General features: G+C 43.1%; 1 pseudogene; it reads left to right on the top strand.

Annotated features, from left to right (window-relative positions):
• Window positions 1–226: 226 nt before the first annotated feature.
• LOC109564534 (synaptosomal-associated protein 23-like) lies at window positions 227–861 on the top strand (annotated as a pseudogene).
• The last annotated feature ends 18,260 nt before the right edge of the window (window positions 862–19,121 follow it).

Genomic DNA, 19,121 nt, shown 5'->3' with positions numbered 1-19,121 from the left:
TAGGAAAGTAAGGTGTTGTGGGTGTTTGTAGAGTTTCCTAGCCGACTCTGACGTGTTCCTCCCTCTGCCTCTCCAAGAACCACTGCTTAAGAAGTCACCTGGAAGAAGGGTGCAGCTGGGAGTCTGGCCTGCGGGAGTCAGAGCTGCCGCAGCCAGAGAGAAACAGTCAGAACTGCTTGAATATCCACATTTCAATTTCCGCACCTATCAAGAGTTTTAATTGATCATGGATAATCTGTCAGCAGAAGGAATTCAGCTGAGGGCCAACCACGTTACTGATGAGTCTGCGGAAAGTACAAGGAGAATCCTGGGTTTAGCCACTGAAGCTCAGGATGCAGGAATCAAGACTATCCCTACACTGGTTGAGCAAGGGGAACAACTGAAACACACAGAAGGAGGCATAGACCAAATAAAGACATGAGAGAAGCAGAGAAGATTTTAACAGAATTCAACAAGGACTGAGGCCGTTGTTTATGTCCATGTAATAGGACAAAGAACATTGAGTCTGGTAAAGTCTATAAGGCAACATGGGGAGATGCTGGAGACAGCTCTCCTAGCAATGTAATAGTATCTAAGCAGCCAGGCTGAGTGACAAATGGTCAGCTGCGTCAAGTGACCACAGGAGCAGCCAACGGGTGAATACATTAAACATATAACAAATCATGCCAGGGAAGATGAAACGGAAGAGAACCTGACTCAAGTGGCCAGTATCCTAGACAACCTAAAAACATGGCCCTGGACATAGGCAATGGGATTGAGGCTCACAACTGACAAATAGAACAGATCACAGAAAAGGCTGACACCAATAAAGATCATATTGATAATGCCAATGCCAGGGCAAAGAAACTCACTGACAGCTAAAGCTACTGCTGTATTTCTTTATCATTTATTTACTTCCCTAGCTCCTCCTTCAAAGGCATTACCTTTCCAGAGTTTGAAATTTTGTTATGTGGGAAAATATCTAGGAAAAACAGCCCCTTATTTTATTTTATTTTTTTGGCTATGCTGCTTGGCATGTGGGATCTTAGTTCCTCTACCTGGGATGAAATTCACAGCCTCCGCAGTGAAAGGACAGAGTCTTAACCACTGGACGGCCAGGCAAGTCCCCCTACTTTTTAAATTCTCTCTTTTTCCCTTGAGGGTAGACTGCTGCTTCTCAGACTATACTCTAAGGTTGATTTTTCATGTATCATTTATAGTGTCATTTTTCATCCTCTCTGTTTACTTTAGCAGGTTCTTCTGCTTTCAAGATTTGGAAACATTGCCAAATGCAGCCATATGAAAGGAAGCTGGGGGCAGTGGGGACAAGCGCAGGATGGGAGGCAAGAGATAAGAGGTTGTTACCTCAGTAAAACCTGCAGACCCTACCTAAAGCCAAGTGTGGTGTAACCACAGTGATCTGCTGCTGCTGCTGCTAAGTCACTTCAGTCATGTCTGACTCTGTGTGACCCCATAGATGGCAGCCCACCAAGCTCCTCTGTCCCTAGGATTCTCCAGGCAAGAATACTGGAGTGGGTTGCCATTTCCTTCTCCAACCACAATGATCTAGTTGAGTTTAATTTTAACTTAAGTTACAGTTATTTAATTTAAGTTACAGCCAATTTAGAACAATGCTTAGTTTTGGAGCCTGTATACACAAAGTTTTTGTCATACATCACAACTTTGCAACCTCGGCACCAAAAAAGAGGGAATGCATTTTCTTAAAGTGAGCTTAATTTCTGAACTCTTAGTGATTCATCTGGGTACACAGATTCTGTGATCCCATTTCATATTGCACATATAAGAACACTTTTTATTTTAGGCCTATTAACTTCATAAATTTGTCTTTGAAGAAAAATATGTAAATATATATGTAGTATAACATGAGAATTTCTCTTTACAGCAGGCTTAAAATTTTTTGGAAATGTTTAACAAAGTATATCATGTGAATTCAGATTTACCTTAATGCCAAGAATTTTGTTTAGACAGGAAAAAAGAAACTTGTTTTGGTCTCAGGTAGAAAACAGATTGAGCTTATGCACTTTAAATTTTTTTAAAAAACTAGAATTTACTCTGTTTAACTAAACATGATTTAGAGGGCCTTCCCTGGTGGCTCAGTGGTAAAGAATCCACCTGCCAATGCAGGAGACACAGGTTCGATCCCTGATCCAGGAAGATCCCACATGCCACAGCTTAACTGAGACCATGTGCCGCAACTACTGAGCCTGTGCTCTAGAGCCTGTAAACTGCAGCTACTGAGCCAGCGTCCTGCAAGTACTGAACTCTGCACACCCTGGAACCAGTGCTCTGCAACAAGAGAAAGTTAGTCACACAGTCACATCCAACTCTTTGCAATCCAGTGGACTGTAGCTTGCCTGGCTCCTCTGTCCATGGAATTCTCCAGGCAAGAGTACTGGAGTGGGTTGCCATTTCCTTCTCCAGGGAATCTTCCTGACCCAAGGATTGAACCTGGGTCTCCTGCACTGCAGGCAGATTCTTAACCAACTGAGCAACTAGGGAAGCCACCAACAAGACAGGTCATTGCAATGAGAAGTTCAGTGGTATCTGACTCTTTGCAACCCCTTGGACTGTAGCCCACCAGGCTCTTCTGTCCATGGGGATTCTCCAGGCAAGAATACTGGAGTGGGTTGCCATGCCCTTCTCCAGGGGATCTTCCCAACTCAGGGATCGAAGCCATCAGCATTGCAGGTCTTTACCATCTAAGCCACCAGGGAAGCCCAGGAAAACTGGAGTGGGTAGCCTATCCCTTCTCCAGGGGAACTTCCCAACCCAGGAATCGAACCGGGGTCTTCTGCATTGCAGGTGGTTTCTTTACTGGCTGAGGTACCAGGGAAGCCCATGAGAAGCTCACCCACCACAACCATAGAGTAACCCCCCAACTCGCCACAACTAGAGAAAAGCCCACATAGCAGTGAAGTCCCAGCACAGCCATAAATAAATTATCTTTTTAAAAAATACATAAAAATGATTTAGAAAATTATGCCTTTGGTTTACTTATTGATGATTGCACTATCATTCTCTTTTGTACTCAACTTCCAGAATCACATTTATTAAGATCCTGAACAGTGTTGTAAGAATCTTACTGGTATTTGTCACCTTTATTTAAAGACTAGTTTCTGCACACCTCAAAGTTATTAATGTTGATTGGTTTGACCAATAACCACTGCTTAACCCTTACAATTAAATTTCGTAACTAACTATTGGAATTGTTTTTTCAATGCTCTTCTCTGACTGCTTTGGGGGTGGGGGATGGGAAGCAATAATTTTGTCAACTCTTATTTAACAAACTGAATAAAACAAAGGTCCATAAATCAAAAAGCACTGCAACAAAGAACTGACTTTAACACCTTTCCCATTTTTATTGGAAATACAGGACATATCCCTTAAAAAAAAAAAAAAGGCACCTGGTGGGAAAAGAAAGAAGGGGGTCAGCTGATTTGTAGGGGTCAGCCTGCCTTCTGCTGGCCCATCTAGAATGGTAGCAGAGGGAGTGTGGTTTACATCATTACCATATCAATAGTGCATCCAGTGTGGAATGATCCCAGTTGTTATAATCCCTTCGGCCTGCTATAAGAGAATATCATAAACTGGGTGGCATATACATTTCCAGAGGCTGGAAGACCAAGATCGAGGCACCAGCAGATTTGGTGTCTGGGGAGGGGTCACTTCCTGGTTCATACACAGCTGCCATCTTGCTATGTCCTCAAATGGAGGAAGGATCAAGGGAACTCTTTCAAAGTGAAAGTGAAGTTGCTCAGTCATGTCCGACTCTTTGCGACCCCATGGAGTGTAGCCTACCAGGCTTCTCTGTCCCTGGGATTTTCCAGGCAAGAGTACTGGAGTGGGTTGCCATTTCCTTCTCCAGGGGATCTTCCCAACCTAGGGATCGAACCCAGGTCTCCCTTGTTGCAGGCAGACGCTTTACCCTCAGAGCCACCAGGGAAGTCTCCTTTATAAGGGCACTAATCTCATTCACAAGAGTTCTACCCTCATGACCAAATCACTTCCCAAAGGACCCACTTTCCAATACTTCAACATATGAATTTTGGGAAGATACAAACATTCAGTTTATAGTGCTTTTAAATCAACCTCAAAATCGCTTTAGCACCAATCCAGCAATTTCATGTCAAGATACAAGAACTTTACTGGGAGATAACATGGTCCAAACTAAATCTTCTCTCCCTCAAAACTAGAAGGATTATTAAATGAAAAAGGCAGTAGATTTGCCTTTGATTTATTAATTCAGCTAATCAACAAGCATTTATTCAAGACTGTACAAGTTCTTTATTTCTGTTGTAACAAATTACAGCAAATTTAGTGCTTTTAGACAACACATTTTTGTTATCTTATGCTTCTGGAGGTCAGTTCAAAGTAGGTCTCACTGGGCTAAAATCAAGGCTTTAGCAGGGCTCTTTTCCCAGAGACTCCAGGAAGGAATCCCATTCCTGTTTTTCCAGTTTCTAGAGGCTGCTCACATTCCTTGGTTGATGTCCCCTTTCATTTTCAAAGCCATGTCCAGCAATGAACAAGGAGTCCTCACACATATATGATTTCCTCCCTTCTGCCTCCCTAATCCACTCCTAAAGGAGTCCATCACATTAAGCATCAGGATAATATTCCCATCCCCAGGTCAGCTGATTAACAACCTTAATCCCATCTGCAATTTAGGCTCCCCTTTGCCTTTCAACCTAACACATTCACAGGTTCTTAGGGTTAAGAAGTAGACATTTTTGCAGAATCATTACTCTGCCTACCACAGAGGTTATCGAAGTCTGAGTAATATTCTAGAGGCTGCTCCAGAGAGCAGAAGTAGGACCAGAGAGTGGTAGTCAAAAGTGCTCAGTTTGTTACTGTAAACTACACCTCAACAAAGCTTCTAAAAAGTTAATTGCTTGATATTCAAGGCCCTCCATAATCTAAAAGTTACAGCTATCACTTTATGAGAGTTTAATCACGACTTTATTTATATTACCATCAATTATCCTTACAACAACTCTGTGAGGCTGGGGACACTATTCCCTTTCTAAAGCTCAGAGAGATTGAGTGAATTGCCCAGGCTTCTGCCTCTAGTTGGCTGCAAAGCCAAGACTGGAGCTGAGTCTGTGTGAACTCCGTGGCCTGTGCGCTAAGCTCTAGGCTCTTCTTCCAGCACATCCTCCTCACTCCACCAAGGCAGCATGTCCTCCAGTTTCAAGGATGAGGTCACCAAACCAACAGGTACACTCCTGTTACAGCACTCCTAAAGGATCCATTTCAAAGCCACTTCCTCTGAGAAGGCTTCTTTGCACCCCTCCCTCATGAGCCCTTGCTTCTTCTTGTAGGCTGACAGAGCTCTACTGATCATTTCCAATAGAGCAGTTTTCAGTCTGTCTTACAGTGGTATAGTACAGATCACCTTCACCTTCCTTCACTGCATTCTAATCTCTCCGAGTGCAAGCCCTTCTTGTTCTTTTTTGTAACGTTGTAGTGACTTGTCTGTTCATTGTGCATTCAAAACTGTTTTTTGAGATACTTTGAGTCAAGATGGTTCTGCGAGTTCCCTCTTTAGGTACTCCCTCTGCTCAAATTACACAGCAGGGATAGATAAAATATAGAAAGAAAACACTGAAATGATAGTGCTGAGCTCAAAAACAAGATTATCATCTCTGCGGCACTGAACTAAATAGAAACACAGTCACAAGCAGGACTGAAGCCTTGAGGCTGTAAAGAGAGGAGTAGCAGTCAGGCACTTAGGGGAAAAAAATGATCCAATCAGGGTCAGGGGTTAGAATCAGGCTCAGTGCTTGAATCCAGGGCTTGGAGCAGTTTCTCCACTGAGGAATGAGACTGACAAACAGTCCTGACAGCTGCCAGAGAGATCGCTTACTTGGGTTATAAAGGACATTTTCTATATATAATAAAAGATTTGGGGGGCTACCCTAGTAGCTCAGTGGTAAAGAATTCACCTGCTAATGCAAGAGACACGGGTTCAATCCCTGATCCAGGAAGATCCCACGTACCACAGTGCAAGTAAGCTGGGCCACAGTAAGCTGGGCCACCACGACTCTTAAGCCTGTGCTCCAGAGCCTTGGAACCACTATTACTGAGTCAGCCCACCCTAGAGCCCCTGCTCTGCAACAAGAGAAGCCACCACAACAAGAAGCCCACACACCTCAACCAGAGAGTAGCCCTGGCTCTCTGCAGCTAGAGAAAAGCCAGTATACCAACAAAGACCCAGTGCTGCCAAAACTAACTAAAAAAAAAAAAAAAGGTTTAGGGTTGAGAGATAGTGAAAGCAACACATGGCAGGATCAGTGGAGTGGAGGTAGACTGCAAAAGCAGCAAAGTGCCACTGGGGTAGTAAAGACTCGTGGATAACATCTCTACAAACCTGGGTGGCAAAGCATTCCTCTGAACCCACAAATTCAGGCAGGCAAGAATAAACCCTGTTAGCTACAAGACTTGTGTGTGATGGAATCTGTGCAGAAGGAGGCATAGAAAAGGAACCTGGCTTTTGAGAACCCTTCAAAAAAAAAAAAACCCCCAATTACCTCCTCTTAATGGAAGCTGGGAGGGGATCCAGTAGGGGTCTAGCTCACCAATAAATCAAGAGCACCAAAAGGATATGATAAGGTCTCATGGTTAGGGGGCAGATTGGGCCCTATAAACTCAGAAATACAGACAAAGCTCCTCCCAAGACAAAGACGTTCAATGAACGTCTGGGAATGAAATCTCAGGAAGAGGGATAAATAAGAAGATCCAAATAAATGTAAGGGAGGGAAGCAGAAGAGACAAATCTCAGAAAATATGAGGCCATATATCTTTTTAAATCACTTTGTGGGGCTTCCCTGGTGGCTGAGTGGTAAAGAATCCTCCTGCCAATGCAGGAGACACGGGTTCAATCCCTGGTCAGGGACAATTCCACATGTCGCAGAGCAACTACTGAGTCTGTGCTCTAGAGCCTGCGAGCCACAACTACTGAGCCCATGTGCCGTAACTACTGAAGCCCAAGCGCCTACAGCCCGCGCTCCACAGGAGAAGCCGCCACAATAAGAAGCCTGCACACCACAGCAAAGAATAGACCCCGCTCACCACAACTAGAGCAAAGCATGTGCAATGATGAAGACCCAGCACAGCCAAAATGAATAAATATTATTTTTTTTAAATCACTACATAAATACAACTAGGGAGCTCTTCTCTAGGACTTGAAACTATCCTTGAAAAGAATATACCAGGTATCTGGGAAAACTGATTCAGAATGGCCAATACAGAGCCAAGGTCTATTAAAACCACTGGACTTGAAAACAAAACAGTTATTGACATGCAGGCAAAAAAAAAAAGACCAAGAGAAAAAAATATTACATTGTTATTTTGTTGTTGTTGTTATTTAACACTGTTTATAGAAAGCAATGGAGTAACATATCTGAGACAAAGACAGAAAATGTGAACCACAGATTTTGTATCCAGCCAAGTTGATCTTCAAGTATATAGACTGTAGAGAAACCGTTGGAGAAGGCAATGGCACCCCACTCCAGTACTCTTGCCTGGAAAATCCCATGGATGGAGGAGCCTGGTAGGTTGCAGTCCATGGGGTCGCTAAGAGTCGGACACGACTGAGCGACTTCACTTTCACTTTTCACTTTCATGCGTTGGAGAAGGAAATGGCAACCCACTCCAGTGTTCTTGCCTGGAGAATCCAAACTGTTAGGAATATGGCAAAATTTCAGGCTACTGTTCATCCTGAGAGTTATATGAGTTATTTCTGAGAAATTAACCAAAGAAAGAGTTTCAGAAAACTAAACAAATAAAAAGAAACAGACACAGACAGAAAGACTGGAAGCTAGAATGTAGTGTATGAGTAATCCAACTTTGACTTAGTAAGAGGAGACACCTTAGGAAAATGTTGGACAATTAGATGGAAGGAACAAGGATCCCTAAATAAACTTCTGAAAAAGAGCTACCTACTAGCCTTTGACTTTTCACCCCTAGAGAGTTGGATAAGAACAAAAGAAACATTTTGTTTGAGCCGTTGTATTTTGTAGTCTCTTTGTTATATCAGTTTACCCTATATTCTGATACTATGGAAACTGCTATCTGGAAGTGGAGCTGCTACCAAAACAAGAACCTAAAACACAGCAGTCCTGATAAATTGGTAAGGGAGCTTGTGACAAAGAAACAGATTTTGAAGGCTGAATATTGGGTGAGGTGTCAGAATTTTTGGGAAAACCCTTCCCCGTGAAAACTTGGAAAACAGACCTATGGAGCTATCAGCTCTAGGGAAAATGATTGGAAAAAGCCATAATATTAGTATTGCTTCTAGAGCTGCCAAGGCAGCTCCCTGCCCCTGGCTATGCACCTGTCTCAGGGGAGTTCCATGCTTTGATGTGCCCGCCTCCAGTGGCTGGGACCGGAACCAGGTCCCACAGGGGTTTAGCTGAACAGAAATACCTTCTTCAGATTCTTCGAAATCCCACTCTGATTCCTGGAATTAGTCAGGGCCAGCAGCACCATCGAGACCTGAGTGGGCCCTGGGAACCATTTCTTCCCTTTTGAGCTCTCTCCAACTCTTGAAACCCACTCACCCCCAGGATATGGTTATGGTTTATCTATTTTTTTTAAATTGAACTATCCTTGTCTGGTCAACAAATGATGACTAGATAATTAGATATAAATATGAGAAAAAAATAAATTACCTTATACCATATGTAAATATAATCCCAAATAAAGATCTTGATTTGAAAAGAAAATCTTTAAAACTTTACAAAGAATATACAGAAGAATATCTATATGACTTTGGGGGTAAGAGATAATTTAGTAAACAAATCGCAAAAAGCTATAAAGTAAAATATTAATACATTGACTGGATTAAAATTTAAAACTTCTTTATAGAAACAAACTTTTGTACAAAAGGCAAGCTGCAACCAGGAGAAAACTGTTTGCTGTAGACAAACAAAAAAGCCTCTCATAAATATTTGAAATAATGCTCAGACTCACTAGTGACTGATGAAGTATAAATTTAAACAAAAATGAGATATCATTTTACACCTATACGATTGTTAATAAAAAAAGTATTATTGAGAAGATGGAGCAATGGGTCACTGCTGGGGAAAATGTTCCTGTTACAGCCACTTTGAGAGAGAGCTTGGCAATATCTGGCAGAGTTGGAGATTCCTAAGACACAGCTTGAAACTTTCTCTCCTGTGCACTGTAACAGACCTAATTTAAAAAATACTGAGGGATTATTTGGGCCCCTCATTTTCTTTTTTTCCCCTCATTTTCTTTATAGATAATATGGCGATAGTAATTCTCACAGCAGAGACCTGTGGTTAAGAGCCTGTGAAAGTTACTTAACTTTTCTGTGCTTCGTTGGGAAAAATAGGGATAAGAATCTCCACCCCAAACCATTGTTAAGAATATTAAATATGTTAAAATTGTAAAGCTCTTTAAAAAACAAAGTTAACTGTTGTGTTCATTGCTTGAACAGAGTTGACAGTTCGAAACTTTCCAACTTTCAAAAAGGGGCCCATGATCTGACCAAAAGAAATAACAGACTTGAAAGAAGGCAGCACAGTTTCAATAATATTCAATGTGTTTCTAGAAGACACTACTGACGCATTGCAAAACTAAGTTTCTATAAGGTTTAACACTTTTCTCATCCTAAATTTGCAACTCAGAGTAATGAGAGATGGTGCTGGTAGAAACTCATGCTGCATTTTACCATAAAAGGCTGAGCAAGTAACAAATGATTCTGACCCTCCTTTTTTTCCTCATTTGTAAATTTCAGTAGTTGGACCAAAGTACCTCTGGGTCACAAACAAGAAAGTATTTCCTAACAAATGAAGATTTAAATGTTTTGAGCACCATATTTCTTTCATCCATTTTTACATGTTACATTTTCTATATTTCATTTTAATAAAAGACTGATACCAATCTTTAAATATATACTGATTCTTAACTATAAAAATCACTTTCATCACTTTCATGCATTGGAGAAGGAAATGGCAACCCACTCCAGTGTTCTTGCCTGGAGAATACCAGGGACAGGGGAGCCTGTTGGGCTGCTGTCTATGGGGTCGCACAGAGTCGGACACGACTGAAGCGACTTAGCAGCAGCAGCAACTATAAAAATCAAATTCTTTGTCAAAAAAATGTATATATATTGAAAAATTGTTTTGTTGAATTGGACTATTGTTTGGGGCTTGTAGAGTGAACACACACACAACCTAAAAGCCGCGAGTTACATTTTATTCTAGGACCTTTACTGTGAACTATCGTCTGGGAGACAGCCTCTCAGATAACTCTGAGGATCTTACCAAAGAGGTAAGGGAAGAGTCACAGTATATAGGAGTTTTTGCTGTGAAAAAAACTAGTTGAATATCAAAAGATTATTCTCATCACAAAAAAAACAATCTCTAAAGTTAAAGATTTTAGCACTTTTCTGTGTATTGGAAGATTCAAGAGTCTGGGCCCAATGAAATTATTCCTTTGAAATGCACCTGAACTATCTAGGCCAGCATCCTGCTTTTCTTCCTCCAGAATCCCCTCCAGGTGCACCCTGCAGGGTAGGAGCTGAGGCTCTAGGGGCTATGGCTTGATGATGGGCCACCTTTGTAGTGTCCTGAAGTGGTAGGCAGTATTTTCTTGGTCCACAGGCTTTAGCACTGTCCTGGGACTCTCCACTTACATTTCACCCAGTAAGCATTCCCATCCCTTGTTTCCATGTGGTAGCCCCACAGCTCCAGCCACCAGGTCGGGACACCTTCCGGCCTCCACACTGCCCCATAGCGCCGGCTCACCTACATCTGCCCTCTTCTGCCCTCTCGGCACCTGCTGTCCACGCGCTCCTTGGCTCTTTCTAGTCAAACTCAGTGACGTTTTCCGTGTCTCCCAAAGCACAAGCTCCTAGGATTAAAGAAAAAAATGGTGCTCACAGTTCTCTTACACTCTTTGCGGCCAAGTCAATCCTCGTTGAGTTAAATTTTACTTCCAGAGGACCAACTTAAGCCAGGGTTAACAAAAGCTATTGTTCCCAGACGCAGGCATTTAGACGGTGGAATGTTCTCTGCGTGATGGGAGGACCCAACCGTTGGCCTCCAGACGGGGGAGCGCTCCCTCCGGCCGTCGCAGCCACACTCGGCTCCCTGGGCTGCAGCTGGGGCCCCTCCAAGCCGCGGACAAAGGTGCCTGTGTCCGGCCGGAGCCTCTCCCTGCTGGCCGCGGAGAGGCCTCTGCTGAGGCCAGGGCGGAGCGAACCGCCTGCGACCCCGCGCGTGGCCCGGCTCCCTAGTGGGCCAGCCGAGCCCGCGGGCTAAGTCGCTCTAGGCTCCGGCCCCAGTCCCGCGTGACCCTCTGTGGGCCGAGCCGCCCGGCCCCGGCTCCTCCGGATCCGCCCCTTGTCAGAACCGGTGGGTAGAGGAAAGGCGCTGGTGGCGGCAATAGATGAACTTTGCTCTATCAAAGTTCTGGCACAGCCCTCTGACTTGGGGCCTTTTGGGTTCTCAAGGGTCGAAATGTAAAATTCCAACCTCCCTCTTAATCATCCAGGGGCTTCCTCCACGTCTGTGTGTCTTAGGCAAGGTCCAGAGAGCTTCTCTCCTTTGCTTTGCTGCTACTGCTGCTGCTAAGTCGCTTCAGTCGTCTGACTCTGTGCGACCCCGTAGACGGCAGCCCACCAGGATCCCCCGTCCCTGGGATTCTCCAGGCAAGAACACTGGAGTGGGTTGCCATTTCCTTCTCCAATGCATGAAAGTGAAAAGTGAAAGTGAAGTCACTCAGTCGTGTCCGACCCTCAGCGACCCCATGGACCGCAGCCTACCAGGGTCCTCCGTCCATGGGATTTTCCAGGCAAGAGTACTGCAGTGGGTTGCCATTGCCTTCTCCTTTGCTTTACCCCAGGGGAAAACAGGGATTTGGGGGAAAGGAGAGGAGCTCTGCCTTACATTTACTGGACTTTGGCCCTTAGCCAGACACTCTTCTAGGCTCATTGATAACTGTTTTAGTTAATCTTCAAAAGGATTTGTGAAATAAATATTATTTTTACATCCTATCTCTATGGTGTTAGAAAACTGAGGTTAGGACTTCCCTGTCTGTCCAGTGGTTAAAACTCAGCTTCTACTGCAAGGGGTGTGGGTTGGTTCCCTGATAGAGGAACTAAGATCCCACATGCTGTGCAGCCAAGCATCAATCAATCAATCAAACTAGGAGACTGAAATCAACAAGACTTAATGATTTGTTAGTTGTGGATGGTGATTGAAAAATTGACCCAACCTCTCTGCCACCTCTACCCTCCCATGCTGGGGCATTGGAGAGAAGAAGAACTAGGTAAATCCCTGGGTTCTGATCCTGTTTGTGGTCTTCTTTGCTGGATGACGTCATGAACAAATCACTGTTTTGTAAAGCCTTGGAAGACCTGCATTTCTTCCTTAGACTGCAAGTATGTCCGGTGGGTCAGTGGTAAAGAATCCACCTGCAGTGCAGGAGACCTAGGTTCTATCCCTGGGTCGGGGAGATCCCCTGGAGTAGGAAATGACAACCCACTCCGTATTCTTGCCTTGGAGAATTCCATGGATAGGGGAGCCTGGCAGGCTACAGTCCATGGGGTTGCAAAGAGTCAGACATGACTGAACAACGAACAGCCATGCCCTGTGATGGTGTTCCTTAACCCCTGGGGGGATGTTGCAAAAAAAAAAATGGAAGAGGAACACGTAGGAAAACTACATTCCTTCTCAGTAATTAAAATACTGTACTAGTGATACTGTAAAATGGGATAAAAAGCCTAGAAATAAACCCAAATATATATGTGAATATAGTATATGAAAAGGAAGTAATACATAGAAATACAGAGATTATTCAAGAAATGTTCAGAAAACATGGATTGTTCAATATGAGATATTTGGGACAATAAATAGCCATCTGGAATCTATATTTTAGATGACTCAAAATGGAGCAATGAAAAGTAGACTTTAGAAGCCCTAGAAGAAAACATAGGTTTTTAAAAATAATGCTGGAGTATGGAAATCCTCTCTAAGTAGTGTAACATGAAAGCCAGAAGCCACACATATACACATGCATACACAGACACATTCAAACAACTACAATAAAGAACACCATACAGGGGCTTCCCTGGTGGCTCAGTGGTAAGAATCCACCTGCCAATACATGAGACACGGTTCGATCCCTGGTCCAGAAAGATTCCATGTGCCTTGGGGCAGTTAAGCCCGTTCACCACAACTACGGAGCCTGTGCTCTAGAGCCGGGGAACCGCAACTACTGAGCTCATGCACTGCAGTTATTGAAACCTGAGAGCCCTAAGCCCACGCTCCACAATGAGAGAAGCCACTTCAGTGAGAAATCCTCGCACCACAACTAGAGAGTAGCCCTTACTCGCTACAACTAGAGAAGGGCCTGCACACAGCCAAAAATAAACAAAAACCCATCCTACTACATATCACAGGCAAAAGAATAATTTCCTTAATATAAAGTAGCAATTATGGGAGATTCCCTGGTGGTCCAGTGATTGGGTTGGGACTCTGTGCTCTTACTGCCAAGGGTCCAGGTTCAATCCCTGGCCAGAAAACTAAGATCCCACAAGCTGAGCAGCACAGCCAAAAAAACAACACTTATGAATCAGTAACAAGAGACCAACAGTTTGGTAAAACAGTACATGATGGGAGGTGGAGGGATAAATTGGGAGATTGGGATTGACATAAACTACTATATATATAAAAACAGATAACTAATAAGAACCTACTGTACAGCACAGGGAATTCTATTTGACATTATGTATTGGCCTGTATGGGAATAGAATCTAAAAAAGAGTGGATATATGTATATGTATAACTGACTCACTTTGCTGTACAGCAGAGACTAACACAACATTGTAAATCAACTACAATTTTTTTTAAGTATATGACAGTTGTAAAGAATATCAAAATGGCTCTTAAACATGAAAAGATGCCTCATTCATAAGAGAAATACAAACCAAAGTTACAAGGAAATACCTTTCTCATCTATCACATAGACAAAACTCACCTATGGAAGGCAATTTGGCAATATATATATATATATTAATATTTATTTATTTTACTGCATTTGGTCTTAGTTGCAGCAAGAGGGATCCTCATTATGGCGTGTGAACTTAGTTGCGGCATATGAAATCTAGTTCCCTGACCAGGCATCAAACCCAGGCCCCTTGTGTTGGGAGTAGAGTTTTAGCCAGTGGACCACCAGGGAAGCCCCAGTTTGGCAATACTGACCAACATTTTAAATGCACATTCCTTTGATTCAGCAATTTCTCTTTTAGGAATTTTCCTATGGCTATACTCATCAGTATGAAACAATGTGCTTCAAAAATTCATTGCAGCACTCTGTAATAGCAAAGTATTGAAAACAATTTAGCTGTCTATCAATAGTGAACTTATTTAGTAAATTATGATATATATAGGAGTAGAGATGCATGTGTACAGCTAGGGAAAAACCTTCAAATTCGAGGCTTGTAGGGTATATTAGATTTGAATTACATCTATAAAATGGAAATAATAATCATACCTGTTGGAGAGAGTTGTTGTGAACTTTAAATGAATTAAAATACCAAAAGAACTTAGAACAATATTGTCAGGCGAGTGTATGCTCCTCGGTTCTATCACAACAAAGATTTGGAATGACGGACATTAAAGCCTTCGGTGCGTCACAGCTCTCCGGTCTTGGACAGACAGTGTTATAGCTCTTAGACAAATCAGTGTTCCTGAGGGCATGCCAACCCAAAGGCGCACGTGGCGGTGGGGAGAGAGAGGGAGGAAGAGAGAGAGGGAGGAGGAGAGAGAGGGAGAGAGAGGGAGTGCAGGCACGCATGCGGGGAAGAGAGAGAGAAAGCGCTTTGGTTCCTCCTTTTATATGTTTTTTTTCCTCCCCCTGGGCCTGCCCTATGCAAATTGGGCTTAGCCAGGAGTGCTGTTCTACCTGAGGTCTTCACTTCCGGTCCTCAGACCTTTCTTTGTTCTATTTTCGTGGGCTTTTCCTTTCCTTGTCTTTTAGCCACCGCCATTTTGAACTCCTGTTTCCTATTCTCACTACCTAAAAACATCTATTTCTGCTTTATTGACTATGCCAAAGCCTTTGACTGGGTGGATCACAATAAACTGTGGAAAATTCTGAAAGAGTTGCCTGACCTACCTGCCTCTTGAGAAACCTGTATGCAGGTCAGGAAGCAACAGTTAGAACTGGACGTGGAACAACAGACTGGTTCCAAATAGGAAAAGGAGTTTGTCAAGCCTGTATATTGTCACCCTGCTTATTTACTTCTATGCAGAGTACATCATGAGAAACGCTGGGCTGGAAGAAGCACAAGCTGGAATCAAGCTTGCCAGGAGAAATATCAATAACCTCAGATATGCAGATGACACCACCCTTATGGCAGAAAGTGAAGAGGACCTAAAAAGCCTCTTGATGAAAGTGAAAGAGGAGAGTGAAAAAGTTGGCTTAAAGCTCAACATTCAGAACACTAAGATCATGGCATCTGGTCCCATCACTTCATGGGAAACGGATGGGGAAACAGTGGAAACAGTGTCAAACTTTATTTTGGGGGGCTCCAAAATCACTGCAGATGGTGACTGCAGCCATGAAATTAAAAGACACTTACTCCTTGGAAGGAAAATTATGACCAACCTAGATAGCATATTAAAAAACAGAGATATTACTTTGCCAACAAAGGTCCGTCTAGTCAAGGCTGTGGTTTTTCCAGTGGTCATGTATGGATGTGAGAGTTGGATTGTGAAGAAAGCTGAGCACCGAAGAATTGATGCTTTTGAACTGTGGTGTTGGAGAAGACTCTTGAGAGTCCCTTGGACTGCAAAGAGATCCAACCAGTCCATTCTGAAGGAGATCGGTCCTGGGTGTTCATTGGAAGGACTGATGCTAAAGCTGAAACTCCAATACTCTGGCCACCTCATGTGAAGAGTTGACTCATTGGAAAAGACTCTGATGCTGGGAGGGATTGGGAGCAGGAGGAAAAGGGGATGACAGAGGATTAGATGGCTGGATGGCATCACCGACTCGGTAGACGTGAGTTTGAGTAAACTCCGGGAGTTGGTGATGGACAGGGAGGCCTGGTGTGGTGCGATTCATGGGGTTGCAAAGAGTCGGACACGACTGAGCGACTGAACTGAACTGAACTGAACTGAACAATATCTAGAATACATACCATTAGATATTTACTTACACACATATTGTTAATAATAAAAAGAACAAGAGGCAGAACAGCATGTACAATTACCTACCATTTGTGTAAAAGATAAATAAGTATATGGGTAAAATATCCCTTGAACATTTCACAGTTAATCAGTAACAGTGGTTACCTCTGGACAGACGAAATAAGGGGCCAGCAGCAAGGCAAGTTATTTTCACTGTCTACCTATTAAAGTTTTTTTTATGTGTATTTGACATCTATTTGAAAAGATAAATTATTTTTTTTTTAGTAGAAGAGTATCATTCAGAAAAACATAATCAAATTTTATGATATAGAAACTATGTTCCAATCTTTCCCATTAGTGTTATTACGGTGAAATGATTATATATTGCAGTCGTTGAATGGGTTTTAAAACGCCGCTGCCCACTGTGAAGCATACTGCTTGCGCCTCGAAGTGTGGGCCTCAGGCTGGCAACATCTGCATCGCCTCAGAACTTGTTAGAAATTCAGAATCCCACCACACACCTATCAAATCAGAATCTATATTTTTAACAAGATTCTCAAGGAATTTGTTTGTAGCATCTTGTTTGAGGTATGAGAAGCACTGAGCCAGAGGACATAATTTAAAAACACAGAAATACAAAACAAAACAAAAACACTGCTCTACTCTTGTCTCTTCCCTTCGACTCCCATCTCTCAAAATTGTTGTGGCTCTGAAACCAAGCAGCATTCTATGGGGCCCCTCCTGAGTACAAAAGCCTTTTTGTGTCCTCTATTTCTGGTTTGTAGGAAAAAGGCTTCAGCCCTATAGACCTTCCCTGAGCTTCAAAGGGCAGATTCAAGCAGTTACTAATTAGGGGAATAAAGGAATGCAGAAACAAAGGAAACTAGGGGCAGGTTACTAGTTCCTCCTCAAGGAATATACATCACAAAGTGATACGAATCTCTGAGTCCTTCTGCCTAGGAGGACTAAGGCCCCCACCCATGTGGAGGATGGTAATTTCACACAAAGCAGGGGATCCAGACTGGTTAGAACCAGAAGGCTGACTCCCAGAACCACCCTGTTACGTCATCACCAACCAATCAAAGGAAGGTCCTGCACCCTGCAGCCCTCCAAGCAAATTTCGTCTATAAAAACTCTTCCTTGGCAAGTCCTTAGCAGTCCAGTGCCAGTGCAGGGGGCAAGAGACTGAGCCTGGTTGGGGAACTAAGATCCCACAAACCTTGAGGGCACAGCCCAAAACAAAAAAACCTCCCCACACCACTGAGGAGTTCAGCCATTTTGAGTATGAACTGCCTGTTCTTGCTGAGTCCTTGCAGTTAAACCTTTCTCTGCTCCAAACTTCAGCATTTTGGTTTGTTTGGCCTTACTGTGCATTGGGTGCATGAACTTGGATCTGACAACAGCTTGATGACTCTGGAAAACATTGCTGAGTGAAAGAAGGCAAACGCAAAATAATCCAACCTATATGATTCTATTTATATGAACTGCAAAACAAGCTACACCAATCAGTGGTGTTTGAAGGCAGGATAGAGGTTACCTCTGGGGAGGAGAGAAGCGGCAGAGATGGGACGGGACCCAAATTGCTCCTGGAGTGTTGGTAACATTCTGTTTCTCGATCTGCTTACTGGCTATTTGGATCTGTTTGTGAAAATTCCATATGACTATACACTTCTGATCGGTATATACTTTTTGTATGTGTCACACTTCAATAAAAAGGTTTTTAAAAATTCCACTGTTGGGACTCATCTGGTGGTCAAGTGGTTAAGACTCTGCTCTTCCAGTGCAGGGAGCTTGGGTTTGATCTCTTGTAGAGGACCTAAGATTCTGCATGCCATGTGGTGCAGACAAAAAACTTAATAGTAATAAAAAAAAAAATTCCACTATTATCACCTACCTCAAACCCCATGACTGTTGCAGGGGGGCCAAGGTCCAAGGTGCTTGGGGAAAAGAGACTGAGCTGAAAAAGTTACTTACACTGATTTTAATTACCGATAATTTCAATTTAGATAGATTACTTTGTCACACACACACTTACTGGAACTCCTATGTATTTTTTAAAAATGTATTTATTATGTATTTGGCCTTGCCATGTGGCATGTGGGATCTTAGTTCCTGGACCAGAGGTCAAACCTATGCCCCCTGCAGAGGAAGTACGGAGTCTTAACCACTGGACCACCAGAAGTCCCCTGTCCTGTGCATTTTTAAAGGTACCTACTATTGACAAGCAGTCACCCAAAAGATGACATGATTGCAATGCAACTTCTAGACACTCTCTGGTGTGGTAGGAGAATTGCACAGGCTCTGCTCTCTGATATAGTAGGCTTAAAGTCTGGATCAACCATTTGTTAGTTACATAACCTTAGACAAGTTACTTATTCTGCATTTCTGTCCTTTTGAAGGATAATTATAGTCCCATTTTATAGGCATATTCCCTGTATTAAGTGAGATAATATACATGAAGCACCAGGCACTATACCTGACACATAACAGGAGTCCATTAATAGTAGACAATTATTTAGATGTAAAGATCTCCCAAGGTGTAAAGGCCATGGCGTCATAGAGTCAGACACAACTGAGCGACTGAACTGAACTGAAAGGTCTCCCAGTCAGTAATTCCCAAACACTACCTCACAGATAATCATTATCTGCTGCTGCTGCTAATTTGCTTCAGTCGTGTCCGACTCTGTGGGACCCCATAGACGGCAGCCCACCAGGCTCCGCTGACCACAGGATTCTTTAGGCAAGAATACTGGAGGGGGTTGCCATTTCCTTCTCCAAATCATTACCTGCAGTTAAAGCTAATCACAAGCAGGAAAGATTCTGAAAGCCTGAAAGTTACTTCGGGTCTCATGATCCACGTGGGAACGAGAATCTGGAGTTCCAGTAACAGGTTTTTCAGGATATTTGCTTTCAAAAAGTATCCGCCCCATTCCACTGCCCTCAGCCAGCCGTGCA

The sequence above is a fragment of the Bos indicus genome, chromosome 10 (assembly GCF_029378745.1).
Source record: "Bos indicus isolate NIAB-ARS_2022 breed Sahiwal x Tharparkar chromosome 10, NIAB-ARS_B.indTharparkar_mat_pri_1.0, whole genome shotgun sequence".
Lineage (NCBI taxonomy): Eukaryota > Metazoa > Chordata > Mammalia > Artiodactyla > Bovidae > Bos > Bos indicus.
The sequence above is the reverse complement of the archived record's forward strand: the minus strand, read 5'-3'. Positions and strand labels throughout refer to the sequence as shown.